Source organism: Lynx rufus, unplaced genomic scaffold (assembly GCF_022079265.1).
Source record: "Lynx rufus isolate CCGP_SWC_20201006 ecotype Redwood Valley unplaced genomic scaffold, mLynRuf1.p SCAF_17, whole genome shotgun sequence".
In the NCBI taxonomy this organism is placed as follows: domain Eukaryota; kingdom Metazoa; phylum Chordata; class Mammalia; order Carnivora; family Felidae; genus Lynx; species Lynx rufus.
In genome coordinates this window covers 35706470-35724869 of record NW_025814831.1, presented here as the reverse complement: position 1 = coordinate 35724869, position 18400 = coordinate 35706470, and the positions used below count along the sequence as shown (strand labels likewise).

General features: G+C 35.2%; 1 protein-coding gene and 1 pseudogene across 8 annotated transcripts in view; both read left to right on the top strand.

The window, feature by feature from the left end:
- Positions 1–18400, top strand: part of GPHN (gephyrin) — a 622612-nt gene that overhangs the window by 195051 nt on the left and 409161 nt on the right. The window lies entirely within an intron of this gene.
- Positions 3194–7044, top strand: LOC124512366 (phospholipid hydroperoxide glutathione peroxidase-like; annotated as a pseudogene).

The window sequence follows — 18400 nt, the reverse complement described above, 5'->3', positions numbered from 1 at the left end:
TATGCTGTAGGCATTATTTTTTAATCTCATCTAATACTTGACAACAATCCTGAGTTGAGTGTTATTCCCATTTAATAGGTAAGGAACCAAAGATCAAAGAAATGAATTATTTTGCTAAAGGCTACACATCTAAATGGGTGAAACTTGCATTTAAATCCAGTTCCAAAGCTTGTGCAGTTTTCATTGTAGAGGTCACATGATTTTCCTATTTATGGCAACCCTGTAATGAAGCCTTCTTGAAGTGATACTGAAGGTATTATTTTCAACTTAGGGAAGTTAATTAGATGGAGCATCAAGGGAACAAAAATTACTATGTGTTAGATTTGAGGATTGGAAGTAAACACTAAAGATTAGATTTTTATGTTAATTCTTAGTCCCTATTGTACATGCTGGCTTTTTTTGCATCATTTGATGGATTATTAGATTTTTTAGTATTTTCAGTAACCTTATTTCCATAGTAGACAATAGTGAGAATTGTTACAGTGTACACATAGTTATGTTTAGTCATCTACAGTTTGTAGTCCATAGAAGTCTCATTATACAGAGTTAGTTTTTCACTGTGAAGTTTTCATTTTGAAAGTGTTCTTACCTTTGTGCTTCTAGAACATAAAGACATTTCTTGATCCAATAAAAGGCCTTTTATTATTTGTTATTCATTATCTCCTTCTGGAACTTTTACAGTATTTGGAATTATCTCAACCATTCTCCATATCTCTTTACCTCTGTTTTGAGTTTCTATATTTTTGCCTCTTTTTGTTGCAGTCTGTATCATTTCTTAAGACTTGTCTTCCAGTTTATAAATTCTCTTTTCAACTATGTCTAATCTCCTTCCATCTTCTTTTTTACCAAATCCTAAAATATTATTAGATGTTTTATTCATGGATGTCCTGGCTGGTTATTTTCAAATCTGCTTAGATAGATTTCTTATATTTAGTACTTTCTGTAGGCACATTAAGTACATTAATGTTCTTTATCTCATAATTCTAATACAGTATTTTCAGGTCAGATTCTGTAGTTTGATTTTTCTACATATACTTCCTATGGTAGTTTTTTGTTTGTTTTGGAGACTTTTGAATGTGTGAATTCATCCCTTTGCAGGAAATGTGATTCTCCCATGCATGTGGAGGTAGTACCAACTCTGGAACTACCAAATTTTTGAGTGGTATGATTTTAGGCCATAAACCTACATAAGTGTTGGTTTGTGGTTATTAATTCTCAAAGGAGTCTTTTTTTCTCCTTTCATATCTTTCTATTCTACCTAGTTCCCAGGAGACAGGCATATATATCTGTAACCTCCCTGTTTGGGGTTTTGTTTATATTATGTTTATTTGTTTATTTTTCATAGTTTATGATTTACAGAGTCTTGAATGCGGATTTTAAATAATATGACTTCACATCCAGATTGAGCTCTAAATTCTGGGCCCTTAAAAATAGGACTCTTAATGACCAAACTGTAGGCCACACATCAGCAGATGCTACCAAGGTTCAGCAAATACTAGCCTTAGAATTCTTAACTATCTGGATTTCTGCCCCCTTTTTTCTTATAGTCTTTTATAAATTCTTTAGTTTTCAGTGAGCCCAGCCACTGAATAAATAAGTTTTTAAATAAGTTTTTAAAAACATATTTTAGTCAACTTTATTAGATATGCTATACAAGGGGGGGAGTTAACTAAATATCTTGGTCTGTCATTGTACATAAAGACAGCTCATTTGATTTTTTGTAATTTGTACTCATGGGAGTCTTCAGAAGCAAGTTACAAACTTTAGAACTCTTTCATGTGGATTTGCTGTTAACTTTACACAGAGGTGGAATTAGATAGAACTCTTTTCCCTGGCCATATATAGCCAAGTTACTCTTGATTTTCCAAGGAACATTTAAAATCACAAAATATGTCTGAAAAGGTATACTGACATGGTAGTGGTGTTAGGAAACCAGTTGTTACCTATTTTATATTCATTCTTGAATTTTATCTCAAAACAGTAACATGAAATTAAAGTTAGAAATTGAAGCACTGTTAATTCAAAACTCTTTTCTGTTTTATTTTAAACTGTTAAACTAAAACAGATATTCTTCCTACCCCAAAATAGTTACATTAAGAACAGTCTGTTGTCAACAGAAGTCATTTTATTATAGTTATTCTATTATAAAGGGTATCGTTTCTATTTAAAATGCTAAGCTACAAATATTTAGCCTTTTGAGCCATCTGCTCTGCTAAATACCCATAAGTATTTTAGACTAAAATCTGAAAAATGGAAATACTTCAAAACCTTTACATTGTTGACTTTTGATTTTGTATAGCATGTCTTATTTTGAGTAGAAATAGAATGATGTAGAAAGTTTACTTGCAAAATATTCCATTATCCTCATTAAAAAAAAATAGAGTTTTAAACTCTCTTATAGAAAGGACCCTCTATATCTGGATGAAATTATTTTGTTAAAAATATCTAATTCTTTAAATAAATACAAACAAAAACTCTACTCAGTATATTTATTCCAACAATAAATATATTTGACTTCTTAAATTTAGAGTTCTGTTAGGTAAATTTATGTTTAAAATCATTACCTTGATTAAGAATCTTCTGTTAGAAATGTTTAGGAAAGTTTGCTCCCCACTTTGTAATGAAATTTTAATAATTGTATTTTAACTCCAGGAAATTAATTAATGTCTTCAATTAGCCATTTTTATGAGTTACATGTTTTATTGAATACTTTATATTTCCTTTTTTTTTAAGTTTATTTCTTATAAAAGAAAGAGAGTGCACAAAGGAGGGTCAGAAAAGGAGAGGGAGAGAGAGAATCCCATGCTGGCTCTGCACTGTCAATGCATTGCCTCACGTGGGGCTCAGTCTCAGGAACCGTGAGATCATGACATGAGCTGCAATCAAAAGTCGGATGTTTAACTGAATCACCTACGTGCCCCTATATTTCCTTTTTTAAAAAAAATTTTTTTTAAATGTTTATTTTTTTGAGAGAGAGAGAGAGAGACAATGTGAGTAGGGGAGGGGCAGAGAGAGAGGGAGACAGAATCTGAAGCAGGCTCCAGGCTCTGAGCTGTCAGCACAGAGCCCGACATGGGGCTCGAACTCACGAGCTGTGAGATCATGCCCTGACCCGAAGTCGGACACTTAACCGACTGAGCCACCCAGGTGCCCCTATTTCCTTTTTAAATAGTATTCTATTAAACTGTTAAACATGTGGAGAAAGCTTAGTCACCCTTACACTCCCTCCACCATCACTCATACAAAAACACTCACCCCCATTCCCAGAGGACTGGAAACAGGGAAGAATGAAGCATTACAGCTGGACAAAACAGGAGTTGAAGAAAATTGCATGAGAAGTAACTATGAACTGATTTTAGAATGAATTTATAATTCAAATTCAAATATCACTTGTACAAAAAACCTTAAATAATGTGAATTTTGTTTATTGTAGGCCATGACTTCAGGTGCTTCTGAGCACCTGACAGAAAGAAATGTAAATTCTCTGGTGAATATACTTTACTTTTAAATTAAAAGAAATACCACAAATTATTTCCCAATGAATATGAAAAGCCCAATGAATATGAATATGAAAGGAAATAAGGTGCCATGAATGAGAATTAGCAGAAACATTAGACAGGTTTGTGCCATTTCATTGTGGTTTCTATTCCATTTGGACATGATTGAATATGCCCCTGAGTCTGTATAATACTTACTGCAGAAATTCATTGTGCGTGTGTGTGTGTGTGCGTATGCGTATGTTTATAATGTCCCAGTCCCTATTAGGATTCATTTCTGGAAGCAGTGGTAATAAGAACCAAGAGCCATGGCCTGAGGTTGAAGAAATATGTGGTGGAGTTCAAGCCATGCTTGTATTCTTGGTTGGAAGTTTCCTTTCAGGACTTTGAAAATGCCATGCTACTCTCTTCTGTCCTACAAAGTTTCTAATAAAAATCAGCTGAGGAAATCGTATGTGAATTCTGTCATATGTAACAAGTTGATTTTCTTTTGCTGCTTTTAAGATTTTCTTTATATCTTTAGTTTTTTAAGTGTTTAATTCTAGTTAGTTAACATATAGTGTAGTAGTATTAGTTTCAGGTGTAAAATATAGTGATTCAACATTTCTATACAATACCTGGTGCTCATCACAAAGGTACTCCTTAATCTCATCACCTATTTTACCCATCCCCCACCCACCTTCCCTTTGGTAACCATCAGTTTGCTCTTTATAATTAAAAATTTATTTCTTAGTTTATCTCTCTCCCTATTTTGCCCTTTGCTCATTTGTTCTGTTTCTTATGTTTTACATATGAGTGAGATCATATGGTATTTGTCTTTCTCTGACTGACTTATTTTGCTTAGCATAATACTCTGGCTCCATCACATTGTTTCAAATGGCAAGATTTCATTCTTTTTGACGGCTGAGTAATATTTCATTGTATGGATATGCTACATCTTCTTTGTCCATTCATCAGTCAATGGACACTTGGGCTAGTTCCATAATTTGGCTATTATAGATCATGCTGCTATAAATATCAGGCTACACATATCCCTTTGAATCAATATTTTTGTATCCTTTGGGGAAATACCTAGTAGTGCGATTGCTAGATCATAGGGTAGTTCTATTTTTAACTTTTTGAAGAACCTTCATACTGTTACTACAGTGGCTGCACCAGTTTGCATTCCTACCAGCAATGCAAGAGGGTTCCTCTTTCTCTATATCCTTGCCAACACCTGTTGTTTCTTGTGTTATGACTTTAGCCATTGTGACAGGTATGAGGTGGTATTTCATTGTAGTTTTGATTTGCATTTCCCTGATGATGAGTGATGTCAAGCATCTTTTCATGTGTCTGTTGGCCATTGATATATCTTCTTTGGAATAATATCTATTCACGTCTTCTGACCATGTTTTAATTGGATTATTAGTTTTTTGGATGTTGAATTTTGTAAGTCCTTTATATATTTTGGATACTAACCCTTTATCTGATATGCAGATTGCAAATATCTTCTCCCATTCCATAGGTTGCCTTTTAGTTTTGTTGATTGTTTCCTCCACTGTACAGAATCTTTGTATTTTAATGAAGTTCCAATAGTTTATTTTTGCTTTTGTTTCCCTTGCCTCAGGGGATATATCTACAAAGAAGTTGCTATAGCTGACATAACCAAAGAGGATATTGCCTGTGTTCTTTTCTAGGATTTTTATGGTTTCAAGTCTCACATTTAGGTCTTTAATCCATTTTGAATTTATATTTGTGTATGGTGTAAGAAAGTGGTCCAGTTTCATTCTTTCTTCATTTGTGTTGCTCTCCAGTTTAGCCAACACGATTTGTTGAGACTGTCTTTTTCTCATTGGATATTCCTTCCTGCTTTGTCAAAGATTAATTGACCATATAGATGTGGGTTCATTTATAAGTTTTCTATGTTGTTTAATTGATCTGTGTGTCTATTTTTGTGCCAATACCATACCAGTCCCTAAGAAGCTACATTAATCATGTTTTTTTCCTAAATCAGTATTTTAGATGTAGAATTGATAAAGCAGATATTGAACTTGCAATTAACTATCATTAGCTATAGATTTAAAGAGTATTTTAGATTTGTCACATGTAATGTATTACTGATGTTTTGAATTGTAATATGCTAAAATTTAAGTGAAATGATGAGTTTGGAATTGGTGACTTTGGCTAAGAACATTCGTCATGGCCTGCAATAGTTACCACCATTTCCAAGGGCCATTTTCCTTAGTATCACTTCTCCACTATACTTTATGGTATCTACTACTCAGAATGTAGCCCCCCATATTTCTGAGTTAAGGAATTTCTTAATATAAGGACACTTCTATTTCATAGAACAAGATATGGATATTCTAACTTCTGTTTTGTAAGGGAAAATTTGTTTTAAATGTAGACAATATGATGGGTTATTGAGAGATCTCACCTCTTTTATTCTTGAAATAAACATATGTAAAGCTCTTCCTGTTCACAGGCATATGTCTAGGTTTTGGAGTAGGAAAAAATTGTTCCTGATCTTAAAAACTTTATGTAGAAAGGTATAAAGCCATGATAATAAAATGGATCAAATAAAATAAATGCCAAAATATAAACAATACAAGATATTATACATCCACATTTAACTGACGTCCCCTTAATCAATTCACTAGCTTAACCTGTCTTCTCAATTGCTTATGTAAAACACACTGACAGATGTTCAAAATACAGTAGACCCTTGAACAACATGGGAGTTAGGAGCACTGACCCATTCGATTGAAAATCTGCATGCAACTTTTGACTCATCCTACATTTACTAATAGACTACTGTTAACCAGAAGCCTTAATGATAACATAGTTGATTAACATGTATTTTCTATGTTATATGTATTATATGCTATATTCTTACAACAAAGTAAGCTACAGAAATGAAAATCTTACTAAGAAAATCATAAGGAAGGAAGCCAGAGCTGCTGTGTGGGACTCTAGCTATCACCAGCCAATACCATATGCACATCCTGGGAAGTCTGGCACTATGCTCATTCCATGCATGAGTTGTCAGCCAAGGACATCAAGGGGAGCATAATTAAACTGAACAAGCACCGGGACTTCATGTGTATCATCACCTTTGTGGCCTCACAATGAGTCAAAACAGATATAAATTATACTCAGCTGGTAGCCCTGCACACCCTATATTCTAAGTGATGTTTATAGATCTTGGTCTTCTCTTGCAAGTAGTTCAGGAGGCAAAAACCAGGGGGTACTGTAGAGACCATCAATTTGCTGCTGGGTATAACATCACACTTCGTATGTACAACATGTATGTGAATGGAGACAATGACCACCTGCTAGAAGTATATGAAAGTACAGCCCAAGGGGAGAAGAATCCTAGAACATGTCACCAAGTGGAACTTCACCAAGTTCTCTTGATAAGAACAGCTGTGTTGTTAAGTGGTATGGTCTCATGGAAGAGCCTCTGGTAATAGAGAAGGACTTGCCCTCCTACCTCTTGCTCTACAAGTGTGCACCCCCCACCAAAGCGCACCAACACCACCTGGAGTGTTCCACCTGGCAACCATGAGGGTTTGCCTGAAAACTAGCCTGAGCTTCCTGCTGGAGGAAGGTCACTTACCCTGCCTGGTGGCTTAGTGCCCCCCTCACCCCTAGGTCTCTTGTGGGAATACACAAGACAGATAGGGAAATGCAAATTCCCAATACAAATAAGAAATTAGGAAGAGAAAATACATTTACAATAATGTAAGTAAAAAGTTGTTATTTAAGTGGACCCACATAGTTTAAACCCATGTTGTTCAAGGATCAACTGTATACTAAACATTTGCCATTAGAGTGCTAGGCTACTCTCTAGAATAATTCCCGGCAGTTGACATTTATACTTCTAAGAATCAGTTGTATTTATCCAAAACCATTTTATGCCAGTAGATCTTTTTATTGTAATTGCTGAGTTAAATGTTAAAAATTTTTAAATAAGTGAAAAATTTATTTCTGTTTCTATAAACTTGAGGAAGATTATAAAGTTGAGTTACTAAATATTGTTTTTAAATTAGATATGGTTAGATTATGAGGTAAAATCAGAAATCTATTCTAATGATTGTTTCAAAAGAACTTATAATTACTTAGTCTAGGTGTGACTAATGAAAGAAACCTTGTGCTACCTCCAATCAGAAGGCCCATACTCAGAGCAGATCCTAGTTCCATATCAAAATATTGGTCAATAGATAATCATTTATATGTTTTAAGGTAAAATAAACCATGTAATTTATTGTTTTTATGATTCCTCACCTTAACTAATTTTATTGGTTAGTCAACTAGCACACCCATGTTGAAATAGCTTTCATAGTCAATGAAACAAATAATGAATTCTGTATTTTCTTTTTTTTTTTATTTTTTATTTATTTATTTAATAAAAATTTTTTTTTCAACGTTTATTTATTTTTTTTGGGACAGAGAGAGACAGAGAATGAACGGGGGAGGGGCAGAGAGAGAGGGAGACACAGAATCGGAAACAGGCTCCAGGCTCTGAGCCATCAGCCCAGAGCCCGACGCGGGGCCCGAACCCACGGACCGCGAGATCGTGACCTGGCTGAAGTCGGACGCTTAACCGACTGCGCCACCCAGGCGCCCCTGAATTCTGTATTTTCTAATGACTTATGCTTCATTGTTGTATGAAGGATCATCAGAAAAGAGTTTGACTATTAAAGAAGTGTGAGACTTTTCTTTACCAGTCCTGTCATTTTTCTTTTCTTCCCCTTAGTTTATGTCTACTTAGTCTATATGCCTTTCTATTCACTGAATGCTAGTACTTTTTGTGGCCAGTTTGGCAATTACTTCCTGTAATAATAGTAATCATTAACATATACGTATAACAAGAACATCTACTTTGTTCATTTTGTTATAGACAATTTATGGCAAGTTAAAAAATATGCCCAGTATTATCTCTTAAACTTGATATCTAGTCTACATTTTATCTAACAAGATAACAAAAGCATCATGTTCAAGTAGAATACTGGAATAAAAGCCACGAGATATGATTTCTGTGCCTCTATGCAGTGTTATCTGGGATAATCTTGGACAAGGCACTTACTTATATTTTTTATTTTAAAATGGAGAATTAAACTAAATTACTTCAGAAATCTTTTTTTAATAAAGCTTAAATAAAATAACCCAAACAAATCCAATATACTTTTTATAGATTATGAGATTTTTCAGAAGGGATTTCTTGGTTGGGTTTCACTTTTTTGACACTATAGTGATACTAAAATCAGAGGTAATAGCTGTTTTCTGAATCTGCAAATGTAAAAAGTACTAACACAAAGGTGATGGCTATAGTTTCATTGGTCCAGAAGGAAGGAAATTAATTTGGGAGGAGTAGAGAAGATGGTTTCAGTGCTTTTTATTTCTCTTTTTTTTTCATTGTTTTCATTTTTTTCTTTTTTTTTTTTTTAAACAGAGGTAACACAGGGGCATTTGGGTGGCTCAGTCGGTTAAGTATCCTAATTGACTTCCACTCAGGTCATGATCTTGTGGTTCAGGAGTTTGAACCCCGCCTTGGGCTCTGTGCTGATTGGAGCCTGGAACCTGCTTCAGATTCATTGTCTCCCTCTCTCTCTGCCCCTTCCCTGCTCGTGCTCTGTCTCTCTTTCAAAAATATATAAGCATTAAAAAAAATTAACAGAGGTAACACATTGGCTTATAATAAGGTCAGTGTACACTTTTTTTGATAGGAACAAAATAAAGTTTAACATGTCTCAGTAAAATTCTAAATGTCATTGACCTTTTTATATTTTATCTATGTGGAAAATCTGATGATTAGTCCACAATTTAATGAATTTGAGGTAGACTGAACATGTTCTAAGACTTCATCATTTTGATCCTTCTGTATTACTTCCCCATGTTACTATTACTCCTAATTGTGCAACATAGCTTTGGCTAGATTCCAGCAAGCCAGGCGAGCTGAAACAGTTGTCCTAAAAATAAAATTTTTGTGGTTGTGGCGAGTCATTTGGCTGATTTTCTAATTTGGTTGAATTTGGATCATAATTATGTGTTACTTTGATATCAATGTCAGATAAATAGCAGAAGAACAGTAAATAATATTGAAAATTTTATGGCACTCACATTTTGGTCATGAACTTCTGAAGGCTCCTAAAAGAAGCATTGTCCTATAGTAGATTTGTCTTATAACACCTATCCTTTCATTTTTTTTTTTTTTCATACTAGAAATGCACTCTGGTTAGAGGAGAGATTAGGGCACCTTCCGCCTTTTGCAAACATGTGGGTGTTTATGAATCACAATTTGAGAACTAGAGGTCTGTAGCAGTGTTTTTGCAAGTATGCTCTTGTACTGTCTGCATCAAAATCACCTAGAAAGCTTGTTTAAAATGGGTATTTCTGGCCTTCATCTAAAGCCTTTTGAATCAGAATCTCCAGGAATGAGATTCAGGAATCTAGATTTTAACAAGCTCTCATGTGGCTCATATGCCCACTTAATGTAGAGTATCTTGCCTTAAGTATATTTTGTATCTTGAAATATTATCTAATGATTATAGTATATGCATATACAGTTGACAGGTGTTTGAATTGTGTGGGTTCGTTTCTTTTTTGATTAAATTAAATTTAACTTAATATATTTTTTAAAGTTTATTTATTTTGAGAGAGAGAGAATGAGTGGGGGAGAGGGGCAGAGAGGAGGAGGAGGAGGAGGAGAGAGAGAAGAGAGAGAGAGAGAGAGAGAGAGAGAGAGAGAGAGAGAGAGAATCCTAAACAGGTTCCATGCTCAGCATGCAGCCTGATGTGGGCCTTGATCCTATAACCCTAGGACCATGACCTGAGTTGAAATCAAGAGTCAGACACTCAACCGACTGAACCACCCAGGTGTCCCTGTGCAGGTTCCCTCATATTTAGCTTTTTTTCAGTGAATATTTGGAAATACTTTGGATACTTGTGACAATTTAGAAAAAGTTACAAACTGTGTAGCTTAGAAATATTGAACATTTTAAAGAAAAAGTTGGGTGTGGGGCACCTGGGTGGTTCAGTCAGTTAAGCATCCAGCTTTAGCTCAGGTCATGTCTCATGGTCCGTGAGTTTCAGCCCTGCATCGGTATCTGTGCTGGCAGCTCAGAGCCTGGAGCCTGCTTTGGATTCTGTGTCTCCCACTCTGTCTGCCCCTTCCCCACTCACGCTCTGTCTCTCTCACTCTCAAGATGAATAAATGTTAAAAAGAAAAAAAGAAAAACATGTTTCACAAGTATGTAAAATATATAGACAATAGTTTCTTTTATAATATACTACCGTAAGTATACACAAATCTATTATTAATTTTTTATTAAAACTTATCAATACTTATACACACACAGACTGTACATGGCAATATTTGTAGTTGAGAGAAATATAGACAAACATAAAGTTGCAGTATTAAATCATAATTGCACATAACCACTACATACTGTAGTACTGTAATAGTTTCATCACCACCTCATTGCTATGGCCGTGACCTCAAGTATTGTGAGTTTCCACTTAAAGTACCATGTGATGCTAACCATCTAGAGAGCTTATCCAATGAAAGGCTTATCACACTAAAAAGTGGTCTCTTGGGGGCGCCTGGGTGGCTCAGTCGGTTGGACGTCCGACTTCAGCTCAGGTCACGATCTCGAGGTCCGTGAGTTCAAGCCCCGCGTTGGGCTCTGGGCTGATGGCTCAGAGCCTGGAGCCTGCTTCCGATTCTGTGTCTCCCTCTCTCTCTGCCCCTCCCCCGTTCATGCTCTGTCTCTCTCTGTCTCAAAAATAAATAAAACATTAAAAAAAAAAAGTGGTCTCTTGTAGTTCTCACGTATTTTTATTTTTTATTTTTATATGTAGAGGGAAAGAGTGTCAGTGGCGGGGGGGGGGGGTGGGGGTGGGTAGAGAGAAAGAGAGAGAGAAGCCCCAAGCAGGCTCCATGCTCAGCGTCAAGGTAATAGGATAACAGGAGAAGCAGCTTCTTCCAACCAAGAGGCATCAGACAAGTTCCCAGGTGCCATTAAAATCATTTGAGGAGAAAGCATATTTGCCTGAATAGGCTTTTATTGAAAACAAAATTGTGCTATTCTGGAAAAAAAAAAATGTCACAAAGGACATTTGTTAGTAAGGTAGAGAAGTGAGCACCAGGATTTAAGGCAGGAAGAGATAGGCTAATTCTGTTCTGTGCAAATGCAGTTCAGTTTATGATCTGGACTGCCCTTATCTCTAAAGCTGCCAACCCCCAAGCCTTGAGGGAAAAGATAAACACCAGCTGCCAGTCTTTTGGTTGTTATCCAAGAAGGCCTAGATAACAAGAACTCTTATTCTGGATTAGTTCCATCAATGCTTTGTCACTGAAGTCAGGAAATATCTTTCTAGTAAGGAACTGCTTTTTTAAAGTGCTTTCGATATTGGATAGTGCCCCCTGGTGACCCAGAACCCCATGAATTCAGCTACAAAAGATGTTGAAGTGGTCTCTTTGCCCCCAAATATGATGTCTCTAATTTAGCCTCTATATCAGGGGGTCATAATGACCTTTAAATGTTATTACACAGTACTGTATGTAAAGAATTGTCAACACCATGGAAGAGAACCCTGATAGAATATCACGAAAGTCTGGAAGAATTAGACCATTGAAGATGCCATCATTGGTACAGGAAAAGTTGTGGAAGCCATCAAGCCTGAAACCATAAATTCCTCCTAAGAAAACTATCCAGATGTTGTTTACGATAGAGCTAATCAAGGAAATAATGAAAGAGAATGTGGATATGGGGGAAAAGGCAGGTTGTGAAGGGTTTCAAAATGTAGATCTTGGAGAAACCCAAGAGCTAATAGACAACACACCAGAGAAATTAACAGAAGATGACTTGATAAGTGCTTCCAAAACAGTGTCAGATCATGAGGAACAAGACGTAGAAGTGCCAGAAAATAAAATGACTTTAGACAATCTAGCAGAAGGGTTCAGATTATTCAAGACTGACTTTGACTTCTTTAATGACACGGACTTTGGTATGAGCACTGAAACTAAAGCAAATGGTGGATGAAGGATCAGTACTGTATAGAAACATTTTTCGATAAATGAAAAAGCAAAAATGTTGGACAGACATGATAATGTATTTCCATAAAGTTACACTATTCAGTGTATCTTCCTCTCCCACCTCCTCTACTTTTTCCACCTCTGCCATCACCAAGATAGCATGGCCAACCTCTCATCTTCCTCCCTCTCCTCAGCCTACTCAATGTGAAGACAAGGGTGAAGACGTTTATGATGATCCACTTTCACTTAATGAATAATAAATAATCATCATGGTGTAGAGTCAATAAACTTATATGTTGTGTATGCAAGTGTCTTCATGTGAAAGTCTAATAACTATACAGCAAGAATTGTATGAGATACTTTTGTGTCATTATAATCCTCATCATTGCCTAAGTATTCATCATGTACAACACTGTGTGTAAGTCTTATATGGAAGTAGATGGCCTATCCTTATTTAGGCATTAAGCGAGTGATTTTTAATACTGTATAAAATTATGATGTGTTCTTTTACTGTTTTGTGACTTTGCTTCCAAAGAATTACATTACCGTATAGTATGCCTATCTCACATAATTGGAGAAACTGTACATCAACCTATCATAGGTAAGTGTTTTTTTAAAAAAAAAACTGTTTCCTGTCTCTCTCTGTCCCAAAAATAAATAAAAAACGTTGAAAAAAAATTTAAAAAAAAAACTAATGTTTCCAATATCATGAATATGACTAATACTGTATGCCATAAAACTTTTATAACCATTCATTAGTGTATAGACTAGGCTGCCATAAGCAGTCATATTTGATTACACTAAGATACCACAAAGCAATCATATTGCTGCTTCTTTGTTTTCAATGCAGGAATCATTATACCTGTAAATAAATAGGAATTTCTTTTTCACATTATCTTTTCATTTTATTAAAGTTTATTTATTTATTTTGAAAGAGCGAGAGAGAGCTCACGCACAAGCAAAGGAGAGGCAGAGAGAGAGGGAAAGAGAGAATCCCAAGCAAGCTCCTTGCTGACAGCCACATTGAGGGGCTCTAACTCAGGAACCATGTGATCATAATCTGAGCTGAAATCAAGAGTTGGTGCTTAACTGATTGAGTCACCCAGGAACCCCTTATCTTTTCATTTTTGATGTTTAGTGTGAGTAATACAACATCTACAGTGCCTTTTATCCTATCATATTGCTGTAGGTACTGATATGATTCATCTTGCAAACAGATGCAAACGTATGGTATTGATAAATACAGTATAGTACTGTAAATGTATTTTCTCTTCCTTATGATGTTTGTAATAACGTTTTCTTTTGTCTAGGTTACTTTATTGTAAGAATACAGTATATACTACATATAACATACAAAATATGTTATTATTGACTATGTTATCAGTAAGGCTTCTGGTCAACAGTAGGCTATTAATAGTTAAGTTTGTGGGGAATCAGAAGTTATACATGGATATTTGACTGTGTTGGAGGTCAGGTCAGCACCCCTAATCCTGCATTGTTCAAGGGTAAGCAATAATTTATACATAAATGTACACAGAAAAACTGGAAGTGCATGCTAACAATTTTTACAGATGGGATGTTCAATCAAAAAAACTTTGGCGAACATTGATCTAGATATACACCATTCAGTATGGTAGCCGACTAGCCACATGTTGCTGTTGAGCAGTTGGAAAGTGGCTAGTCTAGACTGGGATCTAATTATAAAATACACATCAGATTTTAACAACTTATATGGATGTAAAATAATCTCCTTAATAATTATTTAATTGACTACTTGTTGAAATGATATATTTTGTTATATGGAATCAAGTAAAATATATTAAAATTAATTTTACCCATTTCTCTTTACTTTTTTTTTCCAATGTGGCTTCTAGAAAGTTTAAAATTATGGGGCGTCTGGGTGGCTCAGTTGGTTAAGCGGCTGACTTTGGCTCAGGTCATGATCTTGGGGTTCGTGGGTTCGAGCCCCACATCAGTCTCTGTATGACAGCTCATAGCCTGGAACCTGCTTCAGATTCTGTCTCCCCTCTCTCTCTGCCCCTTCCCCACTCATGCTCTGTCTCCATCTCTCAAAAAATGAATAAACATTAAATTTTTTTTTATTAGAAAAAGAAAGTTTATAATTATAGTGTGGTTATTAGCATAGATTTCTATTGGACTGCACTGGTCTACAGCTTACAAACATTGACTAGGGAATTAGAGGCTCTCAATTTCTTCACAGTTCTTATATATTCCTTTACTCATCTGAATAATGAAGATGGTAGATATTTATAATTAGTACATAGCTAAAGTCTAAACCGACAATTGTTATGTCATTGGGAGAGATTAAGAGATTAACATATATTAATGAGATTAATGGGAAGATCAGTGTCAATTTTAGGAGCCTGCTAAGAAATTCTTAGGAGCTACTGAACTTAAGTATCTCTTTTATCCTTCTGTAAGTATAACTGCAAAATCATTACCAACCAATTGGACCTTAAATTTGGAGTTTTACCAAATATTTGTGATATTGTCAAATTAAAGTCTTAGAGGATTACTTAACACTTGAATAATCTGACTGTAATAACATCCCTGAATAATTGCTTTTAAAAAATTATAGTTCAATAGTTCTGTGGGATTTTTAAAAATAATAGTTGTCTAAATTTAATATCATGTGTCACTGTTGTGTCTGATCAGTGGGGTTTACTGATTTGTCACAAATTTAGATGAATTCATATATAAGTTAACTTTTTACTTGGATACAGGCACAACCTAAGTTTTTAAAAAGTGATTTTATTGGTTTTATCAATTATATGTTTTATATCTTCATGCATTTTTGGTAGGGATATACTTTTAAAAGAAAAGTACTGGGTTTGTCTTAATTTCCTGCTGAATCTCAAATTGTAAAATTTCTTAGAGTAATCATGAATGAGCTTATAAAATGAGAAGTTAATTTCTGTTGTCTATTCAAGATGTAGTCCTTGGTCCAGTGTCTTTGACATCTAGGACTTCTTTTTTTTTTTTTAATTTTTTAAATGTTTGTTTATTTTTGAGAGAGACAGAGATGGAACGTGAGTGGGGTAGGAGCAGAGAGAGAGGGAGGCACAGAATCCGAAGCAGGCTCCAGGCTCCAAGCTGTCAGCACAGAGCCCAACCTGGGGCTCGAACTCACGAGCCGTGAGATCATGACCTGAGCCGAAGTCAGTCGCTCAACCGACTGAGCCACCCAGGCGCCCCAGATCATCTAGGACTTCTTAAGTAACGCAGTATTTAAGGTCCCACACTAGATCTACTCCATCAGAATTCAAGTGTTTAAGTGTAAGATGTGCTGGTGTTGGTTGTCATCTACATGTCTAGATTTCTGCTTAGACTGCCATCTAGTGACAGGTTTACAAAATTTATGCAACTGAGAAATCTATTTTTCTGTTTTTCTTCTCAAAGTAGTAAAATATTTTATATATTAAAAAACCATAAATTTAAAAGGAAGATATTACTTTTTCCACATGTAGTCCTATACCAGTTCTCTAGAGACACTTTTAACTATTTCAGATTTTAGTCGTTTTCATATTTACCATCATAACTAAAAATGACAGTCTGATTCCTTTTTCTAAGTCTTAAAATGTAAAGAATATTTATGGACTTCCTGCTCTAAAAGGTGAGGAATTGACTCACATCATCACATCTTTCCCTGTCCCCCCTTTTGATACTTATGTTGATTTAGTTCTTTGATGGGATTAGTTTTTTACTTCACCTAATATGCATCCATTTCTTTCAATGTAAAGTTTAAACACCCTCTCTTTACTTCACTTTCTAAATCAATATCCCATTTCTTTCTTTATTTTTCTTCTTTTGTTTCCCAGATTCTGTCAACTTTGCCATTACTTTCATATTGTGAAGATCTCTACCCTTTATATTACTTTTTTAAGAAAATTATTTTTAAAATTTACATCCAAGTCAGTTAGCATATAGTGCAACAATGATTTCAGGAGTAGATTCCTTAATGCTCCTTACCCATTTAACCCGTCTCCCCCCACCCCACCCCACCCCTCCAGCAACCCTCTGTTTATTCTCTATATTTAAGAGTCTGTTATGTTTTGTCCCCCTCCTTGTTTTTATATTATTTTTGCTTCCCTTCCCTTATGTTCATCTGTTTTTTATCTTAAAGTCCTCATATGAGTGAAGTCATATAATATTTGTCTTTCTCTTGTCTCTTGTCTTTGGAGTTGCAAATGGCAAGATTTCATTCTTTTTGATTGCCGAGTGATACTCCAGTGTGTGTGTGTGTGTGTGTGTGTGTGTGTGTGTGTGTGTGTGTGTATACACCACATCTTCTTTATCCATTCATCCATTGATGGACATTAGGACTCTTTCCATACTTTGGCTATTGTTGATAGCACTGCTATAAGCATTGGGGTGCATGTGCCCCTTGAAAACAGTACACCTGTATCCCTTGGATGAATACCTAGTAGTGCAATTGCTGGGTCGTAGGGTAGTTCTATTTTTAATTTTGTGAGGAACCTCCATAGTGGTTTTGATTTGTATTTCCCTGATGATGAGTGAATTGAGCATTTTTTCGTGTCAGTTGGCCACCTGGATGTCTTCTTTGGAGAAGTGTCTATTCATGTCTTTTGCCCATTTCTTCACTGGATTCTTTGTTTTTTGGGTGTTGATTTTGATAAGTTCTTTATATATTTTGGATACTAACCCTTTATCTGATATGCCATTTGCAAATATCTTCTCCCATTACATCAGTTGCCTTTTAAGCTGCCTTTTAGTTTTGCTTACATTACTTTTTAGAGCCATATTAAATCATTCATTGCATACATTTTGGCTGATTGCTTTTGAAGTAACAGATACCTTATTAGGTGGTGTGGACGCTGTGGTGAACATTTAACTATGTAATATCTGCCTTCATGGGGCTTATAATCTAGTATTCCATGCTTTGTTAAGCATTGATTCTAAAAATTGTAATCTAATAAATTGTATGTAAATGTTTATAATTTTTACATATTCTTCATTGCAGAACCAGGTGATATAACAAGCTTAATAGATAAGGAATTGTAATACTACGTCCCCTAACCCTCTGCTACTCAAAGAAGAATGTCAAGATTAAATGCATTCTCTCTTCCTATACTCCATCACTTCAAAATAATGACTCATTTGTATTTGTTTTATATTTGGATTGTGACTTTTTAATAGTTTTTTTAGAGGCTTCTAATTGCCTCCCCCCCCCATAGTGTATGCTGTTACCCTATCATTAAGTTTCTCATTTTCTCATGTATTACTCTGGTGCACATTTTCATTTTTATCTTCCCAGAGTACTCTGATTTTGTCCAGAGACTGTTTGCTCTCTAGACCTACTACACAGCTATTGCCGTTTGCTTTATTTTCATTACACTCCTGAGACAGCTATTGATTCTTGAATTCAGTTTTAGTCTTAGTGGATTATATCTTCAAGGTAGTACTTAATAAATGAATTAATGTAAGTAGGAGGTAAAGTATCTGAGTTCCGGTATCATTGAAAAAAGGTTTTATTTTCCCTATTCTTAGCTGATACTGTGGTTGGTTGTGGAATTCCAGATTCGAAATCAATTGCCCTCAAAGCTTTAAAGCAGTTCTCCATTGTTGTCTAGTGTTGCTGGATTTCTTATTTTCCTTCTCTTAAGCATTTGTTTTTCTAACTCTGAGAGATCTTTTCTTATCTGAAATTTTATGAAATTGCATGTAATGACATGTTTAGTTATGGCTCTTTTTTTTGTTCATCCTGTTCGGAACTTGATAAGTCATTTCAATTGAAAGATTTGTCTTTCTGCTTTTGGAAATTTTCCTCTTTTGTTGAATTGTTTTCACTTGCTATGTATTTCTCTTCTTTTTCTAGAACTCCTACTCAACAGATGTAGTATTA